Source organism: Medicago sativa, chromosome 3, assembly GCF_051527215.1.
Source record: "Medicago sativa cultivar Bolivia chromosome 3, Bolivia_mono, whole genome shotgun sequence".
In the NCBI taxonomy this organism is placed as follows: Eukaryota; Viridiplantae; Streptophyta; class Magnoliopsida; order Fabales; family Fabaceae; genus Medicago; species Medicago sativa.
In genome coordinates, this window is record NC_140751.1 from 5,363,749 (window position 1) to 5,381,156 (window position 17,408).

The 17,408-nt window shown below is 29.6% G+C and overlaps 1 long non-coding RNA gene and 1 pseudogene across 2 annotated transcripts; both read left to right on the forward strand.

Annotated features, from left to right (window-relative positions):
* Positions 1-250: 250 nt before the first annotated feature.
* Positions 251-5,798, forward strand: LOC146935136 (G-type lectin S-receptor-like serine/threonine-protein kinase At4g27290; annotated as a pseudogene). Its single transcript, XR_015030137.1, has 7 exons — positions 251-1,612; positions 2,327-2,458; positions 4,261-4,415; positions 4,505-4,718; positions 4,850-5,087; positions 5,192-5,344; positions 5,414-5,798. The product of XR_015030137.1 is annotated as a G-type lectin S-receptor-like serine/threonine-protein kinase At4g27290 (transcript).
* Positions 5,799-12,275: 6,477 nt separating this feature from the next.
* On the forward strand, positions 12,276-12,812 carry LOC146935137 (uncharacterized). The gene is made up of 2 exons (XR_015030139.1): positions 12,276-12,400; positions 12,507-12,812. It is a non-coding gene; the product is annotated as an uncharacterized LOC146935137 (long non-coding RNA).
* Positions 12,813-17,408: the final 4,596 nt, after the last annotated feature.

Consider the following 17,408-nt stretch of genomic DNA (forward strand, 5'->3'; position numbering starts at 1 on the left):
CCGTCAGTCTAGTTGTAATACGGTTTATGATCATTATTATAAGTAAGAGTCAGCTTTTTAGGTTCATTCAATAAATGATGTATGTGGTATATAATAGACCATATACATCATTTATTGAATGAATCTAAAAAGTTGACTCTTACTTATAATAATGATCGGAGGATGTCTAGACACAAAGTTTAGTCCCAAGTCAATTTAACAGGTTTCTTTTTTCTTTTTTAAGGAAAGTCAATTTAGCAAATATAAACGCACTAGCATTCAATGTGTGTCTGCATCAAATTCAATCAATGCAAAATGTCCAATATTATTACTATGATATTGTTTGTTATTCTTAATCTCTTGTTGTTCGTCTTTCAATTATCTACCTCAATTGATACCATCACCCAATTTCAATCTCTTAATGATGGCAACACTTTGGTTTCTAATGATGGAACCTTTGAGTTAGGCTTTTTCACACCAGGTAGTTCCACAAATCGCTATGTGGGAATATGGTACAAAAATATGCCTAATAGAATAGTTTGGGTTGCAAACCGTGATGATCCAATCAAAGACAACACCTCGAACTCAACCATGTTGATCATAAGCAATAAAGGAAACCTTGAACTACTTACCAACAACAATCAAACACTTGTTTGGTCAACAAACATCACAACACAATCTTTGTCTACTACAAGTTCTCATGTGGCTCAACTATTAGACAATGGAAACTTTGTAATCAAAGCCAACAACGATACTGATCAACAAAGTAATAATTTCATATGGCAAGGTTTTGATTTTCCTTGTGATACTTTGTTGCCAGACATGAAGCTTGGATGGGACCTAAAAACCGGTCTTAATCGTCAATTAACTTCTTGGAAAAATTGGGATGATCCATCTTCGGGAGATTTAACTTGGGGTATTGTCCTTAGTAGTAATCCAGAAGTTGTATTGAAAAAAGGATCAGTTGAGATTCATAGAACTGGCCCTTGGAATGGAGTTGGATTTAGTGGAGCACCTGTGGAGATTGTTACTTCAATTGTTGTAATTACAACGTCAGTGAACAATTCAAATGAAGTTTATTACGCATATAGTCTTGTAAACAAGAGTAATGTTTCAATAACTTATTTGAACCAAACAACGAGTCATCGCGAACGTATTAATTGGATTCCAGAAGACGATATTTGGAGTGTTATTGAGTCGGTGCCAAAAGATGATTGTGATGTCTATAATCGTTGTGGCCCTTATGGAAATTGCGTTCATAACGAGTCTCCAATTTGTCAATGTTTAGAAGGGTTTGAGCCTAAATCGCCACAAAATTGGGATGCATCAAATTGGACACAAGGATGTGTACGCAAAGGTGAAGAAGACTGGAGATGTGGGGTGAATGATGGTTTTGTAAGATTTTATGGATTGAAATTGCCAGATACATTACATACTTGGGTTGATGCTAATATGACACTTGAGAATTGTAAGAATAAATGCTTGGAAAATTGTTCTTGCATGGCTTATTCAAACTTGGATGTGGCTGGAGATGGTAGCGGTTGTTCTATGTGGTTTGGTGATCTTATAGACTTGAAACAGATTTCATCATTCCAACAATATCTATATATTCGAATGGATGCTTCCACAGTAGGTAAATGCTATGTTCTTCTCAAACATTTGTGCTTTTCTTATGGATTATATGTTTTTAATCTCTAGGTATATAGTTTTAGTTGATACTTAATTTGTTTACCTAAGTTTTAGTTAATACACTACAAAATCACCATGATTTTCCTCCAGCCACTACTGGCAGCCTCTAGACCCTCAAAGATGCTGGTGGCTTTTTCTGTCGGAAATGACACCAGAAGAGGCGCCATAGTTCGACTTTTTTTTTTCGATGGCCACTCATAATTTCTAGCCGTCAAAGTCTTCGCTACTATATCCAACGGCCATGACACTCACAAATATAGAAGGGAAATACAACTTTGCAATATACTGGAAGTTCGAACCCCGTATTTCTTACTTATTCACCTACCTATTAGATTTAGACTATTTGACAAACAAATATAGAAGGGAGTATATATGACCAAGAAATTACAAAGATATTTGACCGTAAAAATAAAAATAAAAAAAATTCGAAGGTTGCATTACAATGTTTTGAACAAACCAAAAGGTCAACTCCATACCGATTATAAAGAAAATATAAGCATGTCGTGTGTGTGTCTCTCTCTCTATATATATAGTCATATTGGACTGTAAGTTTTTTTTATAGAAATGAAATAATTAATTTCAATCTTTCATTTATTTATGGAGTAGTGGTGGTCACGATTTTCTTAGATTTGACAAGTATTCATTTCTTTTTCAAAAGATTCAAATGGAGATGTTTCTGGTTGGAAGAAAAATCATACTTTGGCAATTGCAGTCACTATTCCGTTGGTCATCATTTTGCTACTGGTGATCATAGTCTTTTACGTTTACAAGAGAAAAAGAAAGCAAAGAGGTAAATTTCTTGACCCAGATAAAATATATTCTTGAAATTTGTTTCTAAAAAATGTATTCTGCCTCTTTTTTAGATATATGCCCTTTTTTTTATTCCTAATCTCTTTCTATATGAATGCTTTCAAATTATTCGCAACAAAAAATACCTTTGAAATTATAAATGTATGTAGTAATTATATCTTTACCAAAATACCTTAATTATTTTGTCAAAAAAAATGCCTTAATTATTGTAATTTTTATAATACTATAATAAAAAGGTAAAGTCATTTTTTACCGAAGAAAAATAAGTATCTGTCTTGAAAGGTAAAAATTTAATATGGTCAAAATATGATGAAAGTGCATGTACCAATGACATATTTATGTTTAATTTTAATTAAAACACTTTTTATAGAAGTAATTTTAATTAAAGTACTTTTTTTTTTGAGCAATTTAATTAAAGTGCTTGAATATTATATAAGCAGACAATTTAAATATAATCAAAATGCGAATATTAATTTTTCCATCTCACATTTTATACGAAAAAATATTTGCACTACATTTACCAACTAAGCTAAGTTTACGAGGATCATATATACAGGGGCGGTTCCCTTCATTAGCATGAGGTAGCCATGGCTACCCCAAAAAAAAGTATTATTCTTGAATAGGTTGGTATGTTTTTATATTTAGCTACCCCAAATAAAAAATATATAGCTACCCCAAAAAAATTTATTTGCTAAAAATTAACATAAATAAGAAAGTTAAGAAATTACTATGGGACTGATAGATTTATTTGTATTAGTTTAACATTTTCAGTCTCAATAACAAATTTGGAGAAAACTTTTGTAAGAATAAAAATTGTTAAAACAATAGTCAGAAACAAATTAAACATATAATGAGTTTTTTTGCAAATAACTTATTTGTTTACATTGAAAAAGACATTATTAGTCTATTTAATATACAATCAATTATGAATACAATTAACTTTTTAAAACGTCTTGTGCCTAACTTTTTTAAATAGTTATTGTCAATTTTTAGGGTTAAATTTGGTTTTAGTCTATAGAACACTCTCGATTTTTAAGTTAAGTTCCTAATATTTTATTTAATTTTAGTCCTTAATTTCCTCTTATCAAGATTAAGTGACCAAAAACACTCATTGTTTAGGCAAAAATTGAATAGTTTTTTTTTTGTAGTGACGAAACTTAAAAAGTTATAAGTTATTGGACTAAAATTAAATTTTTCTTTAAATTTAATATGTTGATTTTATAAATATTTTATTTTTCTGTAAATTTAGCCCCTGCATGCATATATACCGTTTATCACTAAATAGCAGTGCCCTAAAGAAAATGTTCAACAATTTAAACCCAATGAAATGTTGCATGATCTAATGCATGCCGCTGCTAGGACTTTGCATGTAATAATGGTAAATAAAAATTTGCCATAATGAATACCACAATGCAAAACATGTGGTACTGCATTGTGGTTTTGCATTTAGGTACCACATGTTTTGCAAAACATTATGATTATATAGTCTCTAGGAAGGAGGTCAATGTGCGAATTTTTTAGCTAGCTTAGTGCTTTATCAAACTTTGAGTTTCTTTGTCACGAATCTCTTTTGATAGATCTTTTGAATCTTCTTCAGAGTGATGCAGCTGAAACTATTTATTTGAGAGAGTAGCTCTCTTTTAATTTCTTTTGTTTTCTTTTGTTTTCTCTTTTGTTTTAGCATTGTACACCAAAACAAAACATTATGATTACATGGAAATTTTGTCCAACAAAAATTTGTGTCAATATAATATTGCATTGACTGTCATTTACTTATGGAAGATAATTCAGAGATCAACACTTTAACCGAAATAAAATATGAAGACCAACAAGATTTAGAACTTCCATTCTTCAATATTTCTACAATGATAAGTGCTACAAATGACTTTTCGAACTATAACAAACTTGGAGAAGGTGGCTTTGGACCAGTATATAAGGTAAACATGCATGCAACAACTTGAATACAACACATGAGAAATCTCTTGAGTCTCATTTCCTAACAATTTTTTCAAACTATAAAATTTAGGGTACACTAGCTACAGATGGGCAAGAGATTGCCATCAAAAGGCTTTCAGGAAGTTCAAAACAAGGATCAAAAGAATTTAAAAATGAAGTTATTTTATGTGCAAAACTTCAACACCGAAATCTTGTTAAGGTTCTTGGTTGTTGCATTCAAGGAGAAGAGAGAATGCTTATCTATGAATATATGCCCAACAAAAGCTTAGATGCATTTCTTTTTGGTGAGTATCTCTATTAAGCTTGAACATTAATATATATATATATATATATATATATATATATATATATATATATATATATATATATATAATTTTGGAAAGAAAATAATAAATAATATTTATATTCTTAATAGATCCAGCTCAAAAGAAACTTTTAGATTGGTTTAAGCGCTTCAACATCATTTGTGGAGTTGCCCGTGGACTGATTTATCTTCATCAAGATTCTAGATTGAGGATCATACATCGAGATCTAAAACCAAGTAATATTTTATTAGACAATGATATGAATCCCAAAATATCAGATTTTGGTTTGGCAAAAATTTGTGGGGATGATCAATTTGAGGGGAATACAAAAAGAGTAGTTGGAACACAGTAAGTAGTTTCATTGATTTTTTTTTTTTTTAAGAATCCTTGATATTTTGAAGTTATTTAAAGAAAAATAATAATTCAAATTAACTCATGTGTACACTTTTCAGTGGTTATATGGCTCCAGAATATGCCATTGATGGACTATTCTCCACAAAATCTGATGTATTTAGCTTTGGTGTATTATTATACTAGAGATTGTAAGTGGACAGAAAAATAAAGGACTTACATTTCCAAGCAACAACCATAATCTTGTTGGGCATGTAAGTAACAGAAACAACTTTATATTCCATTAATGAAATAATATATGACAGCTATTTTTATTTTTGTAGGCTTGGAGGTTATGGAAAGAGGGAAATTCAAAAGAATTGATTGATGATTGTCTAAAGGACTCATATATTCCATCTGAAGCTTTAAGATGCATACAAGTTGGTCTTTTATGTCTACAACTTCATCCAAATGATAGACCAAATATGGCAAATGTGCTTTCGATGTTGACAAATGAATCTGTTTTAGCACAACCAAAGGAACCTGGTTTCATAATACAGAGGGTCTCTAATGAGGGAGAATCTACAACGAAGTCTTTCTCAATCAATGAGGTCACTATTTCGTTAATAGGTGCTAGATGAAAAAAAAAATCTTTTATATATTTGTATGTCATTTTTTTTTACAAAGTGTGTCATATATATATATATATATATGGACTTATTTCATCAGTATGTGATTATCACTTAGATATTTTATTTACATGTAAACATGATAAAGTTGTACATGAGCTAAATTAATTTAAACATTTTTTTTTTGACAAAAAATTAATTTAAACATGAAAGATATTTTATTTACCTTTACCTTTACCTTTTATTTACATGTAAACATGATAAAGTTGTATATGAGCTAAATTAATTTAAACATTTTTTTTTGACAAAAAAATTAATTTAAACATGAATTACGCAAATGTGTGTCCTTGAACTTTATTCGTTATTTTATGAATTTTTTTTCAACGAGACACGTGAAGAAAGTTTGAAGGAGAATTCGTTATTCCATCCAAGAAACTTGCTTTGATTTAGTTTAGATTCATTATGTTCAATAATAATTTATATAGAGGGCATAATTCGTCGGTAAAGGTTCAAATAAAGTTGGTATAGGTCATGTCCACGAGTCTTAACTCAAATGGTTAAATGTCGAAATTGTTAGGTCGGACGTCTTGATTGGGGTTCGAACCCCGGCACCTCCACTTGTGTGTGTGAGTTTATAATGGCTTTGTCATTTCATCTATATACAAAAAAAAAAAAAAAAAAAAATTGGTATAGGTCATAAAACATATATACAATGAACGTTTCGCTCCATCAACTTTGATTAGATATACCAACGGCGAAATTCCGTCCCAATAACCTATAGCTACGGTAGTTTCACACAACAAAATTTGCGACTTATACATACCGTTAATGACACCTATTGAATTGATTTTTTTTGGTGGTGACCAGGATTTGAATCCCGAACCTTGCATATTTTATGCATTGTCCAAACCAACTGAGCTAAGCTCACGAGGACACCTATTGAATTGATTTAACCATAGCAGTTTTTGGTTGGTATAGGTTTCAAGGTATTTTTTTAGTATAAATAGCTTTTTTTGACTCAAACAATTTTTCTTGATTTTTCATTGATAATAAAAGTATACCAATATTTTTTGTAAACACCACTCACTAGAATTTTAGTATGCACCCACTATATTTATGAAACAAAATAAAATAAAACTTCAATTATATTGAAAAACTAACAAGTTTAAAAAGAATTTCAAACTACAAAATTGGTACCACAATGTATTTAAAAATTAATAAAATCATAAAAATCTCAATAATTTCAAAATAATAATAATAATAATAATAATAATAATAATAATAATAATAATAATAATAATAATAATAATAATAATAATAATAATAATAATAATAATAATAATAATAATATCATGACAAAAAATAAACTTTTAAATTTACCCCGTCAAGATAAAATTAGCTAAATTAGCAAAAAATAATCTCAATAATTTGTCATATTGATTTACCCCCTGTAAAAGTTTTTTTTTCCAGAATACCCCCTAATAGGCCATACAAAACCAAAATTTTTGTAAAAACAAAAAAAATTCGTTTGTGTATGGCCTATTAGGGGGGTATTCTGAAAAAAAAAAAATTTTACAGGGGGTTAACCCGGAAATGATCTATATTACAGAGAGTAAAACGCTATTAACCCTTTAATCAATATGTGACTGTCACTTAGATATTTCATTTTCTCATGTATACATGATAAAGTTGTATATGAGCTAAATTAACTGAAACGTGAGTTATGCAAATGTGTATCCTTAAACTTTATTTGTTATTAATAATAGTTGTTGATTAGTAATAATATTTGTTTGTTGGTTAAATGGGGACACTTCTTTTTACATACTTAGGGTTATCAATTGGTGATAATTCTCGCAAATTATCATTTTAAAATCCAATGTTTTAAGTGATGTCATATACTCCTAGAATAGATTTAGAAGATTGTATTTTGTCTGTATAGTTTAGGACTAATTCTCACCTTGCATAAAACATAATTTGCTTGCATAACAACTTTGCTAAGTATCATTTTTGGTGCAAATCCTTTTTGCTTTAGTTTGGGGTTTTAGGTGCATTTTCAATCCTTTAAAAACAATATTCTTAGACATGAATCAATTCAAAAGTCATAACTAACACTTTGAATCGATTCATGCAAGTCAGAGAGATATGAGTTATTTTTTAATCAACTTGAATCGATTCAAAAGTCATAAGCGACTCTCTGAATGATTTACTCAAGTCAGAGAGTTTCTAGTCAGTTTTGGATCGACTCAAAATTGGATTGAGGAATCATCGAATCATTTCAATCTTCATGGAGTTCATGTGACTTGACTTGATCATCATTTGAATCGACTCAATCTTCAAATGTTTTCCAAATTCAGTTTTACTCAATTGAATTGATTCAACATAAGTATGTATCCTTTCATATAGTGTTTTATCACTAAGAATCTGTTTTCTTTCAGCGCCGGTTCAACATTAGGGAAATTGACATTATATTACAAAACATTACATCAAAATAATAAAAGTTAATAACATGACATCAAATCTCTACTGACAATTTGGACACTTGTAGTTGGAACGACCCAAAGATATATCTTATTATTTTCAATCATCCAGAAAAACATCATCATCCTTAAACATCTCAGGATGATAAATAGTAGTTCATTTGTCGTCATCATCCTCAGATCTATGCATGGTACCTATACCAAAACATGACAGTTAATTACCACAGATAGTAAACAGTAACTAACTACCATTGAGCGTCATTTTAGGATGTTTGGGAGCAAATTACTAGATGTTTAAAGAACAATTTTCCCAAATTTTTTATACTTAAAATGTTCTGAGGCCTCCCACGAAATTATTAATCGTTTTACATTACTTATATTATAAAGCATTTGTTACTTTTTCAATTATATCATTAATAATTTATTATCCATTTCTAAAGTCTATTAAAATATCTCAATTTAAAATTTGTTTTAGACCTATACAACTATTGAGTCACTAATCGCTATGACAGATGTACAAGCTGCACCAAAAATACTTATTCTGTCCAAACGTATGCACACCAACCACTTATACTAGGTCACGTTGATCCAAACATCAGGTATTGACATAGCAAATAAGCAAGTCATATATTTAAACTAATTTGTAAGGAAATGTGTGTGAGATGCTTATCAACAACTTAGTTTATAAACTTACATCCCAACTAAAATTTTAAGCAGAATTTTCCCCGAAATCTTCACCTTACATTTCATTACACGTTATACCAATCTTCCATTAATTAACTAACAGTTTTCATAATAAGTCTACGGATTCTAGTAGCTTTTAAAGCTTGCCCGAGAATGGTCGTCCTTGACTTCGACTGTCTTAATCGTTTGATTAGAGGGGGATATTACTTTTAAAATGCATATTAAAATAATCTAGACAAAATAGTTTTGACTAATAATCTTAATCTAGATTCATCCTTCACAATTTTAAAAAAAGTTGTTAGTGTAATTAATGTGTGTGTTAATATTACCAAATTATCCTTTGTTTATATGTGTATTAAATTTGACTTTACATATTTCAAGACAAGTTAATAGTATTAATTAGGGGTATGTTTAAGAAAAAAATACTAATAAATGCATCTAGTAATTTGAAAAGGAGTTTACATTTAGGAACAAAAATAAAATCAAATGGATGGTTGCATATATGAACGGAGGGAGTACAACATAACTTTTTATGGGTACATTTCTAGTTTTCTACAACATAATTTACTCTCTAGCAAAAAACAAATAATTAAAAATAGTTTGATGTTTGTGTATTGTACATAATTAATATTCTACTCTCTTCAATTTTTTCAACTTTAAATTTAAAACAACCAAATTAGTTCCTTATCAATTTGGATTGAATAGCCATCTTTTTATTATTTTATCGTGTGACATAGGTAAATGACATATAATCATTTTATACCGAACACATAAACAACCAACCAGTTAAAAATGAATAAAAGCTAATATAGAGACTAATCTGTCCCTTGTAAAACAATGTTAGAGATTAATTTATGTATTATTTTTTTTTTTGTAACAGATTAGATTTGATTGCAAGCAAATTATGAAGAACCAAAGAAAATCTTTATTTTAAAAAATTTAGGGCATTTTAAATGTGTGAAAATCATATATTTAAGTGTTACCATCTCTCTTTTTGCTAAAGTGATGATACCAATCGAACTAAAAAATAAATAAATATCACGCTGATGATACCAAATTGAAAGCTAAACAGTAACCAAAAAAAAACTTGAAAGCCAAACAGACATCCTTTTACTATTGTTTTCATCATTAGTGGAGACCTCCGCTTACTTGTACGGGTGTCCACTGATTTCTGTCTGTTTTGTTGATGCTTGTATTGGCCTATAGTGTCTGTAAACTTTGACCGGTGGTGTTCTTTGCACTCCTTGTGCATGGGGCTTTCCCGTTGTTGATATATATATATATATATATATATATATATATATATATATATATATATATATATATATATATATCATTTTGATTTCTCCAAAAAAAAATATCACGCTGATTAATTTAATTGAAAATCCTACAAATTCGAATTCTGTTGGATGGTTGGAATATTCATTTCTGGTTTTTTTTATTTGTTGATTATAATGATACTATTAGTCCTTCAATTTTGTTTTAATATGTTTTAGTTTAATGATGAGGGCATTGGCGCAACGATAACTCGGTTGTCATGTGACTTAGAGAGGTCACAGTTTAAGTCTTAGAAACGATCTTTTGTATAAAGAAAAAAAGCAGGGTAAGGTTGAGCACAATACACCAAAATAGTAGAATCATTTTTTAGACCCAGCGTATGCGGGAGCTTTAATGGATCAGGCTATCCCAATATGTTTTAGATTAATAAAATAATTTTTTTAATATTTGTGTTTCAAATATAATTGACTTTTACTTGCTTTTTGTAATGTGATTTTTTAGTATATTATCTATTATATAATTGACACCTATTTATTTTTTTAGTAAAATTAAAAGCGCAATTCTAATTGGACACAACCTCAAATCAAATTTTGTGTCAAAAAAAAAAAACTCAAATCAAATTTATTTGGACACACACGCAAATGTAAAAAATTAAAAGAAAAATTATTTACTCATATAATTTAATTCTTTTCTCTTTTTTTTCATCTGTGAGTGTGTGGCTAAATATATATTTTTTAAATGGTAAAAAGAGATATAATAAATAAATAGAGCAAGCCAATCCAACATAAGATGTACCAAAACCAACTTGTGTCCAAATAAATTTGATTTGAGGTTGTGCTCAAGTTAAAATTACTTTAAAATTAAAAGATGTCGGTTGATGTAACTATATTATTTTTGTTTAAGTCTTTTTCATTTCATATGAGTGTGTGCAAATATTATTGATTTGATGATGTACACGTAGAAGACTTACTTTTATTCCTCTTGACTAAACATTTCCTAAAAAAAATTCCTCTTGACTAAACATAAGGATGATAGAATTGTTATACCTATCCTTTATCCTTTATCCTTTATTATAAAAGTTAGACTTGTTTGGCTATCATGTTTGCCCTAATCCTCCTTACTTTGCCCTAATTCCCTAGCTTTTTTCCCTCCTAAACATGTACTAATTGCTCGAGTAATCTCATCCGTTCAAGCACTTGATCACATCCGTTTATTCAAACTTGAAAAAAGTTCTCTCACTTCGTTAATGCAATTGAATACATATTAAAATCTAATCAAGTCGGACAACATTCCCCTACACTAATTGCTAATCAGAAATAACTAATTCCCCTACACTAATTGCTAATCAGAAATAACATAAACATCCCTTAGAAAGTGGCAATTGAAAATGTTTCACGCATACATTTTTAACTGTTTCACGCATACACTAATTCCTATCACATTATTCTACTGACATTTCAATGTTTCATGCATGCATTTTTTACACTATAATGTGCTATCCGATATAGAGTGATAGGAAGACATGCGTTTCAAGGTGAAATTTTCCTCGAATTTTACCACTAAAGTATGCACTAATCACTCTACCAATTACTACCTATTAAAAGCAATTATGACCTACTTATTTCAAATATTAACTCGTATCAAGGTTGATTCGATTTTCAATAGTAATTATTACGTACTGTTAAAGAAAATTAAGAACGTAGTTAATGGCTTGAAAACGTCGTTAATGACAATTAAAAACTTGAAAGTCGCATATTTTCGTATATGAATTACTTTTAATTGCTTTTATGCATTATGCACTAACCACTCTACCAATTACTACCTATTAAAAGCATTTATGACGTACTTATTTCAAAAAATAACATGTATCAAGGTTGATTCGATTTTAAATAGTAATTATGACGTAGTGTTAATGGCAATCAAGAACGTAGTTAATGACAATTAAAAACTTTTGAATAGTAATTATTACCAATAGAACTATGATTAATCACATTTGGAACTAACGAAGAGAATTGTCAACTACCTATTTAAATACCACTTAGTTGTGCTAATACAACCATTCTCGACTTTAAGCAAATTTAAGCAAATATAACTCTTTCTTGCACTTGCTAATATGACAAACATTTTGATCCCCATTTCAGCTGTGACAGGTGGAAAGAAGGATTTGAAGTTGATTGTCCGTGTGGCCCATATATGGCTGATCCCTGATAAGGAAAATCCAGACGATATCATCTTCATGAACATGATATTGGTTGATGAGAAGGTATATTATATAAATTGATTGTATAAATAAATGATCCTTTTTTCAAGTTGTCACTACGATAACATATATTATGGTTTATGTTAATGACATGTTATTTTTTGTTTAGCGAGGACGGATCCATGCCACTGTTCATAAGTTCCTGGTGCCAACGATTCAAGGAATGATTGAAGAAGGAGGAACATATAAGCTAGATAATGTCATGGTAGGATTTAATGAGGGGAATTACAAACTCTTGCCACACAAGCACAAACTTAATATGGAATTGGTGTAAGGCTTGGATCAAGCTTCAAAGGAGTCAATTTTTGTTTGTTTTATTTGTAATGACTATTAACAAGAGTTACTTTAAGAGATGGGTTGAATGTAAAAAAAAAAAGGGTTGGTGATAACCAATGATGAATGTGAAAATACTAATATCACTTCAAATGTCGTTTTTATAGTATTTCGTAATGTATGATAAATAATGTAAAATGTACGGTTTTCAAACTATATTAATGTCAAGATGATATGGTTAATGTAATACATTTTTATCATGTGAATATTGCATATTCTTTATTATTATTATGATATAACTTATTCGTACATATTTTAGTCGGTAGGACCCGTGCGGAGCACGGGTCAATGGTCTAGTTATAAAAGCTAGACTTGCTTGGCTATCATGTTTGCCCTAATTCACCCTTCTTTGCCCTAATCCCTAGCATTTTTCCCTCCTAAACATGTACTAATGACTAATCTAATCTCATCCGTTCAACCTCGATTTTCACACTTGATCACACCCGTTGATTCAAAGTCTAACAATACTCTCTCATAATACTTAGTTAATGCAATTGAATACGTATCAAATGCAATTAAAGTCGGTCAACAATCCCCTACACTATAATTGCTAATCAAAAATAGCATGAACATCCCTTAGAAAGTATTATCCGAGATAGAGTGATAGGAGGAAAAATAGCATAAACATTCCTTGAAAAAGTGTTCTTCGTACTAACATTACAATGTTTCACACATACATTTTTTTCACTTTACTGTGCTATCCGAAATAGAGTGATAGGAAGATATGCGTTTAAAGGTGAAGTTTCCCCCAAATTTTACCACTAAAGTTAAATGTTCGTTCTTTACAGTGCATGTAGAAAATCAGGTTTGTTTCACTTGATGATTTAATCTTTTTCTATTTAAATATGATGAAGGGAGTCCGTAAACTTATTATGTGCATGAAAATTAAATCCTCTTTTGGGTGGATTTAATATTTTTTGTTGTTGTTTAAATCAGCTTGCAGTTGTTTTTCCTTTTTTTAATACACTGTCTAACTTCTAGGATGTCGGAGAACTACAACCATTCTTCGTTGCTAAATATTTCTACGAGCTACCGGAGCAATGGCACTTGCTAGATGTTGATGGGAATACTCATAACGTCATGTTCAACAAATCAGTTAGTCGGCCGTTGTTGACAGATGGTTGGAGTGCACTGCGATTATTCTACGAGTTTAGTGGAAGTAAGATTATTGCTTTCCAATACCTTGGTGGAAGTAGATTTCAAATCTTTGTTTTTGCTCATAACATTACTCCAGCTGATTATCCACCCTATCATTCCATGAGTGCGGCAGCATCGTGTTATTGTACCTTTGAAGTTCCTATCTGGATATGGATCGACGAAATCACCGAAGGTTGTTGTTTTTTTGATGCTATTCATTTTGAGGTTTATATATGCTATAATAAAGGATTTATGTATGTCATTAACAGTTTTTTTTTTTTAGGAACTACCTGATACTTTCGGCAAATTCCTTAGAGTGAAACATCATGATTACGTCATGTTGTGCGGACCTTATGACAATATCATTCCTGTGAGACTCAAATATACAGATGACCCCATACCAAATGTGATGTTCGGAAAAGGTTGGACGAGTTTTTGTGCTGCCAATGGTATTGAGGGCGGAGACGTGTTGATTTTCAAGTGCAAGTGCGTCATGGACAAAAAATATGTTATCGTATCCAAGCATTGATAAATGCATGACTGGAGTTTTTTTATTAGTAATAGTTTAAGTTTTTCTTTGAAAGACAGAATAATTTAGTTTTTATTTTCAAATATTATCAGATTTGCATCAGTAAAAAAAGGCAAAAAAAGTACGTAATGTGGTTTATGTTATTGTCTTTCAAGTTTAGTTTGCTCTCTTTCTCGTGTCGTAGCATCTTTGATTTTCTGTTTAGTGGCAAAAAAATATATTGCATCACGAAAAAAATTGATGCAAAATATTTTTCAATTTTATGAGCACCAAAGGAATTGCTTTTAATTGATTTTAGTCTCACCCGTTGATTCAATCTCTATTCTCAAACTCCTCATTTTCTCTCATATAACTTACTTAATGCTAATTAAAAACGAATAACACACCTTTAATGCAATTAAAAACGAATGACACACTGTTAATGACAATTAAGAGCGTAGTTAATGACTTGAAAACGTAGTTAATGGCAATTGAAAACTTTTAACTTGCATATTTTCCTATAAGAATTGCTTTTAATTGCTTTTATGCATCATGCACTAATTACTCTACCAATTACTACCTATTAAAAGCAATTATGACGTACTTATATCAATTGGTCACGAAAAACTTAATACACAGAAAATTTAATCGACTATGCTATATATGCTATATATCAAATATACTCAAATAACAAAAAATAACCACGAAAAATATGTTAAACACATTTGTCATGCTATATGGAAGAGTTTTGCATCAATATGCACATAAAATTTAACAACAAATATCCCCTACACTAAGTCTCTTTTGAGGCCTAATTTATCAATATTTGTTTCATTTGCCATGACAATCAACAAGAGTCAAGGGCAATCACTTAAAAATGTTGGTATTTATTTGCCGAGTCCTGTGTTCTCGCATGGTCAGTTGTACGTTGCAATTTCCAGAGTCACTTCAAAACAAGGTTTGAAAATACTAATCGTTGATGGAGATGGAGATAGCACTGATACGACCTCAAATGTTGTTTATCACGAAGTCTTTCATAATGTACCTTGATGGTTAATGTTCAAACCTTTTTGTTATGTATGCTACCATTTCATTTTGTTATGTATGATATAAAACTTCTATCAGCTATGTATGGTTACATTATTTTCATTGATTCGATTAACTTCTACGTGGTATGACCCGTGCGGTAGCACGGGTCAATAGTCTAGTTATAATTAGTGCTTTTTTTTTTCTTCACTAATCCTATTATAATTAGTGCTGTCACCATTAGATACCATTGATTGTAAAGAGAAAATATATATTACATGTTTTGGTCTCATTTTCTATTTTCCCGAAATGATCACCATCATTTTCTCCCAAGCCGTCAACAATTTGTTCTGAATTTTCCTCTGTATAATTAAGAAGCTAACAACGAAGATTATTCGAATAATAATAATATGCAAGTCAAATGTACTTGCTAGATGAGGTTTGCCAATTTCATACTCCATCCGTCCTAAATTTTAAGTAGTTTTAAGTTTTTTCCACAATATCATAAATATTTATGTTACTTTTTCAATTATATCATTAATCATTTCAAAAAGAAAATTAATCATTTATTACTCTATTTTATTTTAATTCTTTAATTTATTTTTTACATACCGTAAACAAAAAATAATTTTGTAAAATTATTTTAAAAAAATATTTTTATACAAAATTAACAACATTTTTTAACGTAAACAAAAAGTAATTTTGTAAAAATATTTTTATACAAAATTAACAACATTTTTTAAATTTGTGTAACATCATCAACACGATTTATAATTTATAGCTCTCTCAAAAAAAATTATAATTTATAGCTGATGGGGTGGTATTTCATAATGATTACACAAACTAATCAACAACAAAAAAGTACACAAAAAAAAAAAATAGCACTTTTTTTCCCCTCAAAGAAAAGTAATACTAGCACTTTTTCCGCTATCTTACTTGTGTCGTGTGTGGAATGTTATTGTCTGGAATTAGTGGTACTAATGAAGGATATTTTCTCTTGTCCATTAAACTAAAGAAATGTTAACGAATGCATTCAAACAACTCTTCAAGATCTTTAATGATAATTTATTTTATAATATTTTGTGGAATCAAACATTAAAAATTAAAATATTTATTTTATAATATTTTGTGGAATCAAACATTAAAAATTAAAATATTTAACTTTCTAATAAAATAGTTTCTTATTGTAAAATATCTAAAGAGTGACATGAGAACACCTGTTACTAAGACTTTAAATTAAATTAAGTCCAAGTCTCCTCTTAAAGATGTGTAAAAAAAAAAAAAAAAATTCCTCTCTCAAAAAGAGTCAAGTCAGCCATAAAATATCAATGCCCTCAGTTTTGCGCAAAGCTCTCACCGTGACCCACACTTAACGTTCCAATCCCTCTACACCTAATTCTTTTTTAGTTGTATTTTCTTTTCTTTTCTCTTTTTTATTTGTTATACTACTTCTTCCGGTCCTATTTACAAGAGACAATTAATTTTTTAGATACATTAAATAATTTATGTATTTGGTTTAGATTCTTGACTAGATACATAAATTATTCAATGTATCTAAAAAGTCAATTTTCTCTTGTAAATAGGACCGGAGGAAGTAGTATATATGAAGATAATTAATAAAAATTGTTACTTTTTATTTATAATTTATATTCATAATACTCTTAATTATTTATGATCTTATTTATAATATTTTTTAAAGAAGTCAAAAGTAAAATATAATAAAAAACCCTCCTTATTAAGCATAAGATGTGCCTAAAAAGAGACAATACAAAGAGTCAAAATAATAAAGAGGATAAAACCAATTACCACAATTACAAAGTTATGGTGCATCTTATACAGAGTGACGGTGAAGACCACAAAAAGTGAAAATCAAAAGTAAAACACGGTTTATTTGCCTAACCACCACAAAAAATGAAGCTTAATATCATCATAAGTTGATCGTAGCCTGAGATTTCCCAATGACTCAAAAATAGGCCAGCCGCACAACCTATAGCATAAACGAAATTC